This window comes from Triticum aestivum, chromosome 4A, assembly GCF_018294505.1.
Source record: "Triticum aestivum cultivar Chinese Spring chromosome 4A, IWGSC CS RefSeq v2.1, whole genome shotgun sequence".
Classification (NCBI taxonomy): domain Eukaryota; kingdom Viridiplantae; phylum Streptophyta; class Magnoliopsida; order Poales; family Poaceae; genus Triticum; species Triticum aestivum.
In genome coordinates, this window is record NC_057803.1 from 358,133,987 (window position 1) to 358,147,937 (window position 13,951).

Genomic DNA, 13,951 nt, shown 5'->3' on the forward strand with positions numbered 1-13,951 from the left:
TGATGCTCTACCTTCACTCTCTGACATACATCACATACGGCCACATACTCGGCGATATCCTTCTTCATCCCTGTCCACCAGAAATGTTCCTTTAAATCCAAATACATCTTGGTGTTCCCGGGGTGTATCGAGTATGGTGAGTCAGGTGCCTCCTGAAGTATTAATTTCCTAATCTCTGCGTTATTGGGCACATAAACACGGTCCTCAAACCATAAGGTGTCGTGCTCATCCTCACGAAAACCTTTGGCCTTTCCTTCGCTCATTTTCTGCTTTATCTCGGCAATCTCTTTGTCATCCTTGTGAGCTTCTCGAATCTTGCCCAACAATGTAGACTTCACCTCCATTGTTGCAACAATACCTCTAGGAACAATCTCCAAACGTAGTTCCCGGAGATCCTCTGCTAACTCCTTTGGCAATCCCATGCTTATTAGGGTATTAGCATAGCTCTTCCGGCTCAAGGCGTCTGCTACGACATTGGCCTTTCCTGGATGATAATGAAGCTTCATGTCATAATCCTTTATAAGCTCCAACCATCTTCTCTGCCTAAGGTTCATCTCCTTCTGGGTGAAAATGTACTTCAAACTCTTATGATCCGTATACACATCACAATGATTTCCAATAAGGTAATGTCTCCAAGTCTACAACGCATGAAGCACGGCTGCTAGCTCCAAATCATGCGTGGCATAATTCAACTCGTGTGGTTTTAGTTGTCGCAAGGCATACAAAATAACTCTTCCATCCTGCATAAGCACACTTCCAAGTCCTAAGCGAGAGGCATCGCAATACACTTGAAAATGCTTGCGTATATCCGGTAGTGTCAGCACTAGGGATGAAGTCAAACGTTCTTCAGCTCCTGGAAACTTGCCTCACAATCTTCCGTCCATTTAAACTTGGTATCCTTCTTCAATAATTCTGTCATGGGCTTCACAATCTTGGAAAAATTCTCAATGAATCTCCGATAGTATCCTGCGAGTCCAAGAAAACTGCGGATCTCGCTAACTGAAGTGGGTGCCAACCATTCAGTGACCGACTGAACCTTGGTGGGACCTACTACTATACCTTCTCCTGATATAACATGTCCAAGGAATCCGACTTCCTTCAACCAAAACTCACATTTGCTGAACTTGGCATATAACTGATGTTCCCTGAGTTTCTCGAGAACTAATCGCAAATGCTCCTTGTGTTCCTCTTCGTCCTTTGAATATACCATTATATCATCAATGAACACCACAATAAACTTATCCAAATACTCCATGAACACCTTGTTCATCATGCTCATGAAATAGGCAGGGGCATTAGTTAGTCCAAACGACATGACCGTATACTCGTATAACCCGTACAGTGTGGTGAAGGCTGTCTTGGGTATATCCTTCTCTCGTATCTTTAACTGATGATATCCTGATCGTAGATCGATCTTCGAAAACACCTTAGCTCCTTGCAGCTGGTCAAACAAATCATTGATCATCGGCAATGGGTACTTGTTCTTAATTGTCACTTCATTCAATGCCCGATAATCAACAACCATTCTTAGGGATTTATCCTTCTTTTCAACCAATAGCACTGGAGCTCCCCATGGTGATGAACTCCGTCAAATATGACCTTTCTCCAATAACTCCTTGATCTGTTTCTTAATCTCCTCTAGATCATTCGCGGGCATCCTATAGGATCTCTTGGATATTGGCCCTGTGCCTGGTAATAGCTCTATCAAAAACTCGATATCTCAATCCAGTGACATGCCTGGTAACTCCTCTGGAAAAACATCCGGATAATCCTTTACTACAGGCACTTCCTCCTGAACAACTCCCGTGAGGGTATTTACTTGGCTACTTCTTGGCGCATGCCTAGATATATACTTGATCCTTTTTCCCTCCGGGGTGGTGAGACAAATTGACTTACTAACACAGTCAATGTTTCCTCCGTACCATGACATCCAGTCCATACCTAATATCACATCCAATCTTTGTGACTCCTAGATAATTAGGTTGGCCGGAAAAACATGGTTGCCAATGGTTAAGGGTATATGATCGCACCATCGACTAGCCATATACTCTGCTCTAGGTGAACTTACTAACAGAGGGGTCCTAAGGGTTTGGGTCGGCAGTTTAAACTTATCCACGAATTCCCTTGATATGTATGAATGTGATGCACTAGTATCGAAAAGAACAAGAGCGGTAAATGACTTAACCAAAAACTTACCTATAACCGCGTCTGGCTGCTCTTCAACCTCCTCCATGTTAACGTGGTTTACTTGTCCTTTGTTGAATGGGTTGGGCTTCTTCCCAACGCTCCCGTTTCCGTTTCCATTCTTCGCTTCAGGGCACTCCGTGGCATAGTGTCCAGTCTTCCCGCACTTCAAACAAGTAACGTGGCTTAGGTCCCTCTTGGTGGGTATGGCTGGATTTGGGCGGTTCTGATTGTTGCTTGCTCCATTCCCATTCCTAGGGCCAGTATGATTATGGTTACTCCCTCCATTATGGGTGTGGCCTCCATGGTTATGAACAAGTCCTCCCGAGTTTGGGGTTAGGCGAGGCTTCTGCTGAGCTCCTGAGTTGTACCTCCCTTGTCCATACTTCCTCTTACGGCTCTCAATATGCTGCTACTTCCCTTCAATCATAAGAGCCTTATCTGCCAACTCTTGGTAGTTGGTGAATGTTGCCACCATCAACTGCATACTCATCTCATCATTCAGCCTTTCCATAAACTTCTCCTGCTTTGCGGCATCTGTGGCTACATCATCAGGGGCATAGCGAGATAACTTGCTAAACTCATCCGCGTACTGGGCCACAGTACGGTTCCCCTGGCGTAGGTTGCGAAACTCGTGCTTCTTCATACTCATTGCTCCAGTTGAGACATGGGTTGTACAGAAAGCTTGCTAAAACTGGTCCCATGTTACCGTGTCTATAGGGTAGGTGACAGTGTAATTCTCCCACCATGATGCTGCTGGTCCATCCAACTGATGTGCGGCAAAACGCACCTTCTCAGCATCATTACATCCTGTAGTGGTTAACTCCCTTCCAATCCTGCGTAGCCAATCATCTGCTACTATAGGCTCGGTGCTACTGGAAAACACCGGTGGCTGCAACCTCAGAACTAAGTTGTCAACTGGTGGTGGTGGTGGTGGATTGTTGTTGTTGTTGCCTTGGTTCTGAACTAACAACTGCATCAGGGTATTCTGCTGCTGGATCAACTGAGTGAGCTCGGGTGGGAAAGCAAATTCGGGGTAACATCTCGGAGGCATCTGATGGGTTTAGAGGGGAGAGATTAGAATAGAATGAGGTCTAATGAGAAAGCACTACCCATATGCACATGAGACAAACACAAACATTTCACTCAATCAATCAAGCAAGGCATACAATCGATCTAACTATCGCAAAAGTGCTCGGACTACTTTATTTACATGGTGGAATACTACTACTGATATGGTGGTCTACTAAAAATATTCCTCAGTGGAAGACTCCATGATATCTGCTCCAGCTTCGTCTTCAAAGTCATCATCGCTAAGGTCAGAGTCGGTGTCGTCGATGATGATGTCGTCCTCCGAGCGAATCTCCTTGGGTTCTTCATCTTCTTCTACTGGTGTGGCGTCTCCCATAAATATTCTGATCTTCTTAATCAGATCGTCATTCTTCTCCAGTAGTGTCGCAATTTCCTCCTCATATCCATCACATGTAGACTTAAGTTCTTCTTCCAGCTCGATGATCCTTGTCTTTGCCTTCTTCAAATCTATCATGTCTGAGCACATCTGATTCTCCTGACGTCGAATGTGCTGGTTTAACTCCTGGATGAAAGCTGCAATTGATCTATCCTTCTTGGTACTGATCATCTCCCATTGCTCGTCTCGGCGCCCACATATCTGGTAGATAGTGTCCTTAGGATCCTTGTGATATACTTCTCCAATGAGTCCCATGGTGATGTGAGCTGCCATACTCTTTCCTAAACTCCAGGTTGGTGCGTCGAAGGAAACTCTATAGGTTTAGTGACTGGCATGAAAGTCCTTCCTGGAACTTGAACTTGAATCATCCATCTCTCCTCTTCCGGCAAAGTGGCGTTGTAGGTCCCGGTGAAGCTTGGTATTCCTATGTTCAGGTACCTAGTGACTTCCTTCAGGTGTCGTCCAAAAGGTGCTTCTTCATCCGGTTGTGCAAACTTGTTCCTTGCGTCCGCCATCCTAAAGAGTAGAAAATGGAGAGGAGTCAGAAGTGAGAAGAGAATAGTGATCTATGGCATTAGCTTAGTGGTCGTGTCCTACACTCAATGTTTGCTCTGATACCATCTTGTAGCGACCCGACCTCAAACGGTCAAGTCTTTGTGCTTCAGTGTCATCCCTGGATTGGTAATGCTGACACACACAGTAATCGAGGATTTATACCAGAGTAGCAATCACACACTTATTACATCGAATGTCTCCAAAGAGAACTTATTACAATAAATATGGCTTAAGGCCATCTAATATGATAACAGCGGAAGGCTTGGAAGATAAAGTGAGTCCATCAACTCCAACGGCATAGCTGAGCTGCACGACAACGACCTAACGAACCTTACTCCTCGTCTAAAAAGTCTGCAACATAATACATTGCAGCCCGAATATGGGTCAGCACATGGAATATGCTGGCAAAATAACACAGTAGAGCAGGAACGGAATAATGCTATCACTACATGCATATTTAGCTGGTGGAAAGCTCTATGGTTATAGTTTTGCGAAAAGCCAATTTTTCCCTACAACAAAGGAATAGATTTTAATTTAACTATCATGGTAGTTGAAACATCATTGAGAAGGTTCCTCCAACTCAATCCCAATTAAGGTGATTAACAACCCAACAATATTATTTTTAGGGTGATGAGATACTTAAGATACTCCAAGTACTAGATACTCAAGATTGTCCATAACCGGGGACACGGCTAACCATGATTAGTTTATACACTCTGCAGAGGTTTGCGCACTTTTCCCCACAAGACTCGATCTCCTCCGTTGGTTTTCTCGCACTACAGGGTGTTTGAGAAATGGATGACCGAGACACAGTCTTTCAGAAACTTAACTCTCTACTCCGGGCAGACCATACCAAACCTACAAACCCACTACCTGCTGATCCACCTCTTCAAGAGCTTCACGTAACTTACTCAACTATGCTAGAGCCCATAATAGCTTGTGGCTACACACGTAAGTTTCTAGCATGAATAATCTTAGCTCCCTTTTAGCCTGGGTGGAGGTCCATAGGAAGATCACACTGGTACTCCGGGATATCGAAAAATACAGGCATCACTGGGTACTCCAGGTGTCTCAATCCACCCAGATGTGTATTTAAGTTGCCACCTTAAGTTGAACCATTAATTAACAATCTCACATCTGTCATGGATTTCACTCATCCAAACCACGTCTACGAGCATAGCATAGCAATATAAGCAACGCATAGAAGTAACTCCCAGGGGTTTGAATGTAACAGGGTAATAGGTTCTACCTCATCAGCTACTTCCCAGCCCACATGTTAATGACATCCTAACCATGCAATGTTTGAGGATTGGAACTAATGCATAAAAACTGGGTGATAAAGGGATATGATCAAAGTGTTACTTGCCTTGCTGACGATACGCGTAACCTAGAGACTCCAAATAACACGCTTCGCACTCCGGGAATTCTATCGTAAACAAACAATAACTTACATAAGCAATCAAGCTAAGAAACACGGGTAAATTTCAAATAAGAAGATCTAACCAAAAAGTTCAACTAAAGAAATCCGGTTTGCAAAAAGAATCAAATCAAATGGAGCAACGAAACTCAAACGGCGAAAGAAACAAGATCCATTTACTAATCTGGACCTACGTCAAATTTTACGGTAGCAAAAACTTGTGCAAGTTGGTTAAGCGGAAAGAAGGTCTCGAGACGAAGATCTAGGCACTTGAATCGCCTGATTCCGATAAACGAGCGAAAAGATAAACTAGAACGAAAATCAGATCAGAAATCGCGATCAAAAATAATCGCGGAATAATCCGATAAAAGGAAACTGACGAACAGGCTAACGAATGAGCGTTCATTGTCTGTAACTAAGGGTGAAAACCGTTCATTAAAACAAACGTCCGGACGAACGTCGGTGAAAAAGAAAAACCGGAAAAAACCAGCAAACCAAAAAAAAAAACAGGCTAGGGTTTTTCTAAAAAAACCGGATTGGTTTTTTAAAAAATGAACGGCGGCGAGGTACCTCCGGCGTGGCTCCGGCGAGGCGGGGCTCGGGCGGCGGGGCAGCGGGGCAGCGGCGGTGCGGGGCAGCGAGGGCGACGACGGCTCGCGGGAGGCGGCGGGGCGCGGCTCGGGAGCGGTCTGCGGGGCGGCGGGGTGGTGGTGGTGGCGGGGCTCAGCGGCGGCCTTTAAAGGGGGCGGCGGCGGCTTGCTTGGGTGAGGGGGCGCCCGGGGAGGAGTCCGTCTCGGACTCCCCTCGGCGTCCGAGCAACGCACAGGACGTGCGCGCGAGGGAGACGGCCGGGACGGGCCGGCTGGGCTTCGGCCCAGCTAGGTTCGGAAACCTTATTTTTAAATATATTTCCGCCGAAACTAAGAAAAATCCTAGAAAATAAAATAAAAATCTAAAAATGACAAAAAAAGATTCTCCGTCTAAATAAAATATTTAGAACGAGATGAACATTTTCTTGGCCCTAAAATGCAATTTTGAAAACGTGCAATTTTTCTAATGCAAATAAAATCCAAATAAAATCAAATATTTGATTTTAAAGTTTTTCCTCCAATATTTCAATTAATTGGAGATGTCATATTATCTCCTCTCATATATTTTAATATGAAATATTTTTGGAGAGAAAAATAATTAAAACCAAAAGTTCTTGTTTCAATATTTGGTAAAAATCAAATATGAAATCTGGGAAATCCCCAACTCTCTCCAAGGGTCCTTGAGTTGCTTAGGATTTCAACGATCACGAGACGAAATGCAATAAAATATGATATGCAAGAATGATCTATGTATAACATTCCAAATTGAAAATTTGGGATGTTACACACCTTATGGTTAATGAAGGTATTGTCTTGGGGCATAAAGTTTCTGAAAGAGGTATTGAAGTTGATAAAGCCAAGGTTGATGCTATTGAAAAGATGCCATGCCCCAAGGACATCAAAGGTATAAGGAGTTTCCTTGGCCATTTCGGGTTTTATAGGAGGTTCATTAAGGACTTCTCCAAAATTTCTCGGCCTCTGACTAATTTATTACAAAAAGATATACCATTTGTCTTTGATGATGATTGTGTATAAGTATTTGAAATACTTAAGGAAGCATTGATCTCTGCACCTATTGTTCAGCCACCTGATTGGAATTTACCCTTTGAAATTATGTGTGATGCTAGTGATTATGCCGTAGGTGCTGTTCTAGGGCAAAGAGTTGATAAGAAATTAAATGTTATTCACTATGCTAGTAAAACCCTAGAAAATTTTCAAAGAAATTATGCTACTACTGAAAAAGAATTCTTAGCAGTTGTATTTTCTTGTGATAAGTTCAGACCTTATATTGTTGATTCTAAAGTAACTATTCACACTGATCACGCTGCTATTAAATATCTTATGGAAAAGAAAGATGCTAAACCTAGACTTATTAGATGGGTTCTATTGCTACAAGAATTTGACTTACATATTGTTGATAGAAAGGGAGTTGAGAACCCCGTTGCAGACAACTTGTCTACGTTAGAAAATGTGCTTGATGACCCACTATCTATTGATGATAGCTTTCCTGATGAGCAATTTAATGTCATAAATGCTTCTATTTGATGACCCACTGCTCCATGGTATGCTGATTATGCTAATTACATTGTTGACAAATTCATACCACCTAGTTTCACATACCAGCAAAAGAAAAAGTTCTTCTATGATTTGAGACATTACTTTTGGGATGACCCACATCTTTATAAAGAAGGAGTAGATGGTGTTATTAGACATTGTGTACCTAAGCATGAACAGGAACATATCCTACACAAGTGTCACTCCGAAGCTTATGGAGGACACCATGCTAGAGATAGAACTGCACATAAGGTATTGCAATCTGGTTTTTATTGGCCTACTCTCTTCAAGGATGCCCGTAAGTTTGTCTTATCTTGTGATGAATGTCAAAGAATTGGTAATATTAGTAGACGTCAAGAGATGCCTATGAACTATTCACTCATTATTGAACCATTTGATGTTTGGGGCTTTGACTATATGGGACCTTTTCCTGCCTCTAATGGTTATACACATATTTTAGTTGCTGTTGATTACGTTACTAAGTGGGTAGAAGCTATTCCAACTAGTAGTGCTGATCATAACACCTCTATTAAGATGCTTAAAGAAGTCATTTTTCCAAGGTTTGGAGTCCCTAGATATTTAGTGACTGATGGTGGTTCACATTTTATTCATGGTGCTTTCCGTAAAATGCTTACTAAGTATGATGTTAATCATACAATTTTGCATCCCCTTATCATCCTCAGTCTAGTGGTCAAGTAGAATTGAGTAATAGAGAGCTCAAATTAATTTTGCAAAAGACTATCAATAGGTCTAGAAAGAATTGGTCCAAGAAACTTGATGATGCATTATGGGCCTATAGAACTGCATATAAAAATCCTATGGGTATGTCTCCGTATAAAATGGTTTATGGAAAAGCATGTCACTTACCTCTTGAACTAGAACACAAGGCATATAGGGCTATTAAAGAGATCAATTATGATTTTAAACTTGTCGGTGAGAAGAGGTTATTTGATATTAGCTCACTCGATGAATGGAGAACCCAAGCCTACGAAAATGCCAAGTTGTTTAAAGAAAAAGTTAAAAGATGGCATGATAAAAGGATACAACAGTGTGAGTTTAATGTAGGTGATTACGTATTGCTATACAACTCTCGTTTAAGATTTTTTGCAGGAAAACTTCTCTCTAAATGGGAAGGTCCTTACGTTATCGAGGAGGTCTATCGTTCCCGTGCCATAAAAATCAACAACTTCGAAGGCACAAATCCGAAGGTGGTGAACGGTCAAAGAATCAAACATTATATCTCAGGTAATCCCATAAATGTTGAACCAATGTTATTGAAACCATAACCCCGGAGGAATACATAAGGGACACTTTGCGGAATGTTTCAGACTCCGAAAAGGAATAGGTATGTGGTACGATAAGTAAACCGACTCCAAAACAGTTCTAATGGCAATTTTCTTCTGTTTTGGAATATTTAGAAAAATAGAAAAATAAGAAGGAGTCCGGGAAGGACACGAGGGCTCCATGAGGGTGGAGGGCGCGCCCTACCCCCTGGGCGCGCACCTACCTCGTGGGCACCTCGTGTGCTCTCCGGACTCCGTTTTCATACGCGACACGTATTTTGGTCGGTAAAAATTCATTATATATTCTCCCAAAGGTATTGACCCCCGTATCACGCAAATATCTCTTGTCTTTGTTTCGAGTTGTTTTCTGTCAGGGTTATCAAGGCCATGTATTATGTCGTCTCCCTCCTCCTCCAACCATGAGGGAAACGATGCTTGGCTAATGAAGATAGAGATGAAGAGAGAATAACCCATGGAGATCAACAAGGATGAAGGGATCAAGAAGACCACGGAGGACCAAGTTCCGGCGACAAAACACTACTAGGGAAAACCTTATACACAGAACATTAGCAGTAGCGTGGGATAAAAACGCATGCTGGTGCTAATTAACAGCAACGTGGTATTTTAAACAACGCTACAAATACAGTTATAGCAGTAGCGCACCCGATTATAAAAGTGCTACTACTAAAATTCCCACGGCTTAGCCGATAGGCTACACATAGTAGTAGCGATCTACATGGAACCGCGCTACCGCTACTTGTTTTGTAGCAGCGTGTTTACGAACAAAGGCGCTACTGCTAATGAAAATAAAATTAAATGGAAAGCAAATAAAAATGCGAAGGAATAGCAGTAGCACTTGTTAAGAAATGCGCTATAGCTACCGTAACAGCGCCGCACTTCCTGGAACGCGCTACTGCTACTTTTAACTTAACCGCATGGTTCGTTCTTCCCCCACGGCCACTTCCCCCAAATCCCTACTCCTCCGCTATCGCCGCCATGCGTCGTCGTCGGCCGCCGCGCGCGACCCGTCGCTCTCCGCACACCTTCGACGCCGCCCCCGCCCCCGACCGCGACCTCGACGCCGCCCCCGACCCCGACCTCGACAACCCCCCCCCCACTACATCACCGCCCTCCGCCGTGCGCCCGCCGCCCCGACCCCGTCCCCAATCTCGAGCCGCGTGCCCCTCTCCCTAACTCCGCCGGCACCAGAGGTGAGCACACCCTCCTCCTCCTCCTCCCCTACCTCTGCCTAGCTAGGGTTCTTAGGGTTAAATTTCAGAGTTCATCTAATTAGTTAGGGTTCATCAAATTAGATGCTAATTATGACAGTAGTTGTTAAGTAGAATTAGTTTTAGAGTTCATCGAATTAGTTAGGATTAAATTTTAGAGTTCATCAAATTAGTTAGGGTTAAAATTTAGTAAGTGTGTAATAGAATTAGTAAGAAAATTAATATAACTAGTTGAACTAGTTTATTTTTAGTAAAAACTAGTTTATTTTTATTCATAGTAAGTGCTTAATTGAACTAGTTTATTTTTTTAGCTAAAGCAACTATTTTATTTTTAGTAAGTAAACTAATAAACTAGTTGAACTACTTTAGTTGTAGTTGAACTAGTTTAGTGAGTAAATTAATAAACTAGTTGAACTAGTTGAATTAATAGAACTAATGTATTTTTAGTAAGATAATTAATATAACTAGTTGAACTACTTTATTTTTAGAAAGAACTAGTTTTTTCTATTTATAGTAAGTTTATATTTAGTAAGAACTAGTTGAATTAATAAAAGTAGTTGAACATGTCATATTTGCTCAAATAGGATATGTGGTTGCCCAAGTGGCCGTTCATGTTCAGTTTACACCTCCGAGTGGTCTATGTTTTGCCGGAGTGTTGATTAATTTCCGTTCCGACAAATTTCAGGCGCTCGATATGTCCTTTTTTAGCAAAGGTCATGCCGGATTTTTCTGTGAATTCTGGCATGACTTGTGCTAGAATATGTAGGAAATATCGAGTGGCCTGGATTTTATCAAAAAATAATGATCTAATTTAGGTTTTTTAGTACATATATTTAATTGTACAAGTTTAATCTTTGAATTATGAACGTAGGAAATGTCATACTCGGACGACGACAGTCTCCCGGGGGAGTGCAGCTGGTGCCACGACGATCGAGGTATGTGTGACATGTTCGTTGAGCTGGACGAAGATCGGCGCTTCAGCATTAAGCTCGAGGAGACCTTCAATGTTGAAATGGTACGCAACAACGAGAAGTGTTTTTTTTCATAATTAAGCATGACTTCAACGTCTAATTTTCATCTTTTACAATTCGACTAGCTTATCCCATGCCATGCAAGACACTATGTCTTGGAGAGGATGGGTTTTGAAGACCATGAAAATTTTCAAACAAAGAAAATACACCTAAGGACCCATCATGATATCGATTTTGAAATAAATCTGTACAATTATCAGAGCGTAACCCATTTTGGTTGCCAAAATTGGGAAGCACTTTGCAAAATGTATGGTTTTTATGAGGGTATGATTGTCACCATGGATCTTGGTGATCCTGACATCAAGCAAGACAATATGGACATTTGGGTCCTTGTTGATACGCTTCCGATTCTACCGCAATGTGAGTTTCTCAAACATAGTTATTAACTAATTTATATTGTTTATTTCAAAATAGTTGACAGCTTATTTCCATTGACAACTTATTTTGAATCTTCAAAGAATGTGCAGAAGATGGTAGACAAAACCCACTACACTGATGGCTCTGAATTAACTTATAAGGAGAAAACTCATCTGATTGCTTATTGTACTTATCTTGAGAATTACAATACCTATTATCGAACTCCTCCAAATTATGGTGAATACGTGCCACTAGTGCACGTGTTGAACCACGGTAACTTCTATGGAGATACCCTGGTAAGATTTTTTACTATTACGACATCCGTGCATCTTTTGCATACTTCTAAAACTAGTACATCATTGCTAACTACGAAGTTATTACTATGTTTTTCAACAAAAAATCCTGATGGATTGTGTGGCTCATCTGATATATCAGAATGGTCGCCTTGCAGTTCTAAACATACAGCCAGGTCAATCTAAGGAGCTCACCTATGCATATCAGATTTCTAAAACCGGTGAACTCATGCTAATCAAAGAATGGAAAAAATGTTTGGACATTCATAAGGAGGTTCTTGGAAGTAACATTAAGCGAAAGGAAAGAATTGGAGACAGGATAATCTCCATTCTCCATAATGGAGAGTCAGGGGCTATCTTGTTTTTTGCTATTTTACCTTAGAGAATATAGTAGGTCCTAAGAGAATGTAGTAGGTCCTATGAGGTACAATATGTTTATTATGTGATACAATGTGTTAGAGTTGATGATGAGGAGTACTTGTGATTACGACTAGTGACCAATTTTCTATGTGATGTCTCATTGATGAAAACTATGATCTTGAGGAGGTGTTATATGACAATGATGTATTATGATGATAAGTTGTTAATGATATGATGATGATGATGATATTTATTATATCATTGGGTGAAAGAACCGTGGACTAGTTTCAACTGGATGGACATCCAGTTGAAACTAGTCCACGGTTCTTTCACCCCGTGATGTAATAACTCATTATGATGTAAAAACAATTTCTAAATTCCTGTTGTATGAAAACTTGTGTAAAGGTGTACGAATACAACATGAAATAAAAAAAAAGAAATAAAATACGAAATAATAGTAGTAGCGCAGACAGGGAGAAGCGCTACTACTAATTACCAGTAGTGCTACTACTAAGTCGATTTAGTAGTAGCGTGGGCGGAGGCACGCTACTGCTATACGTTAGCTGTAGCGCCTTATCAATAGCGCATCGCCCCGCGCTACTGATAGGCCTAAAACCCGCGCTGCTGCTAGGCTTTTCCCTAGTAGTGGAAGACATCCTTCAACTTGATCAAAATCTTCTTACCCCAACTGAGATCGAAGCTTTCAAGATGATTGAGTTAGCTCGTATACAAAATAAGTATCTCACACGTGAAAATATTTTGTTGAAGGAGCATATCATCACACTCGAAGGCATTATCCGCAAGTTAGAAGACCTCCTACGCTCGATGTGCGACTATCCATCACCAACAACTCCACCTTCTTCACCAACAAAGGAGACATAATCACATGGGTATGGGCACTCCCCTTGGCAACTGCCAAGCTTGTGGGAGTGCCCCGGTATCGTATCAGCATCACTTTATTTTTACTGCTTATCTTAGTTCGATCCTTTTGATAATATTTTGATTTAGTAGAATAAAAGTTCTTAGTATGATCTAGTTGTGAGTTTTGCTTTATGATCCTTCTATGTAATCGATTCAGTGAGCTATATATAATAAAGATTAGTGTTGAGTCAAGGGCTTGATTATTTTGCCATGATCCTAGGTGGATAAAAGAAAAGAGAAATAAATAAAAAAGGAAACAAAGAGATCATATGGATCTTATGGAGAGTAATGAGCTCACATAGAAAAAGTATGATGAATAAAATTTGTTGAGAGTTGACAAACATAGTTTTGGTCATCATTGCAATTAATAGGAAGTAATAAAGAAAGAAAGGTCTCCACATATAAATATACTATCTTGGACATCTTTTATGATTGTGAGCACTCATTAAAATATGACATTCTAAAGAGTTGACATTGGACAAGGAAGACAACGTAATGGGTTATGTTTTCTTATATCTGAGATAAATTATATTGTCATGGATCATCCAACATGGTTGATCTTTCCTTTCCCCCTCATGCTAGCCAAATTCATCGCACCAAGTAGAGATACTACTTGTGCTTCCAAATACCCTTAAACCAGTTTTGCCATGAGAGTCCACAATACCTACCTATGGATTGAATAAGATCCTCCAAGTAAGTTGTCATTGGT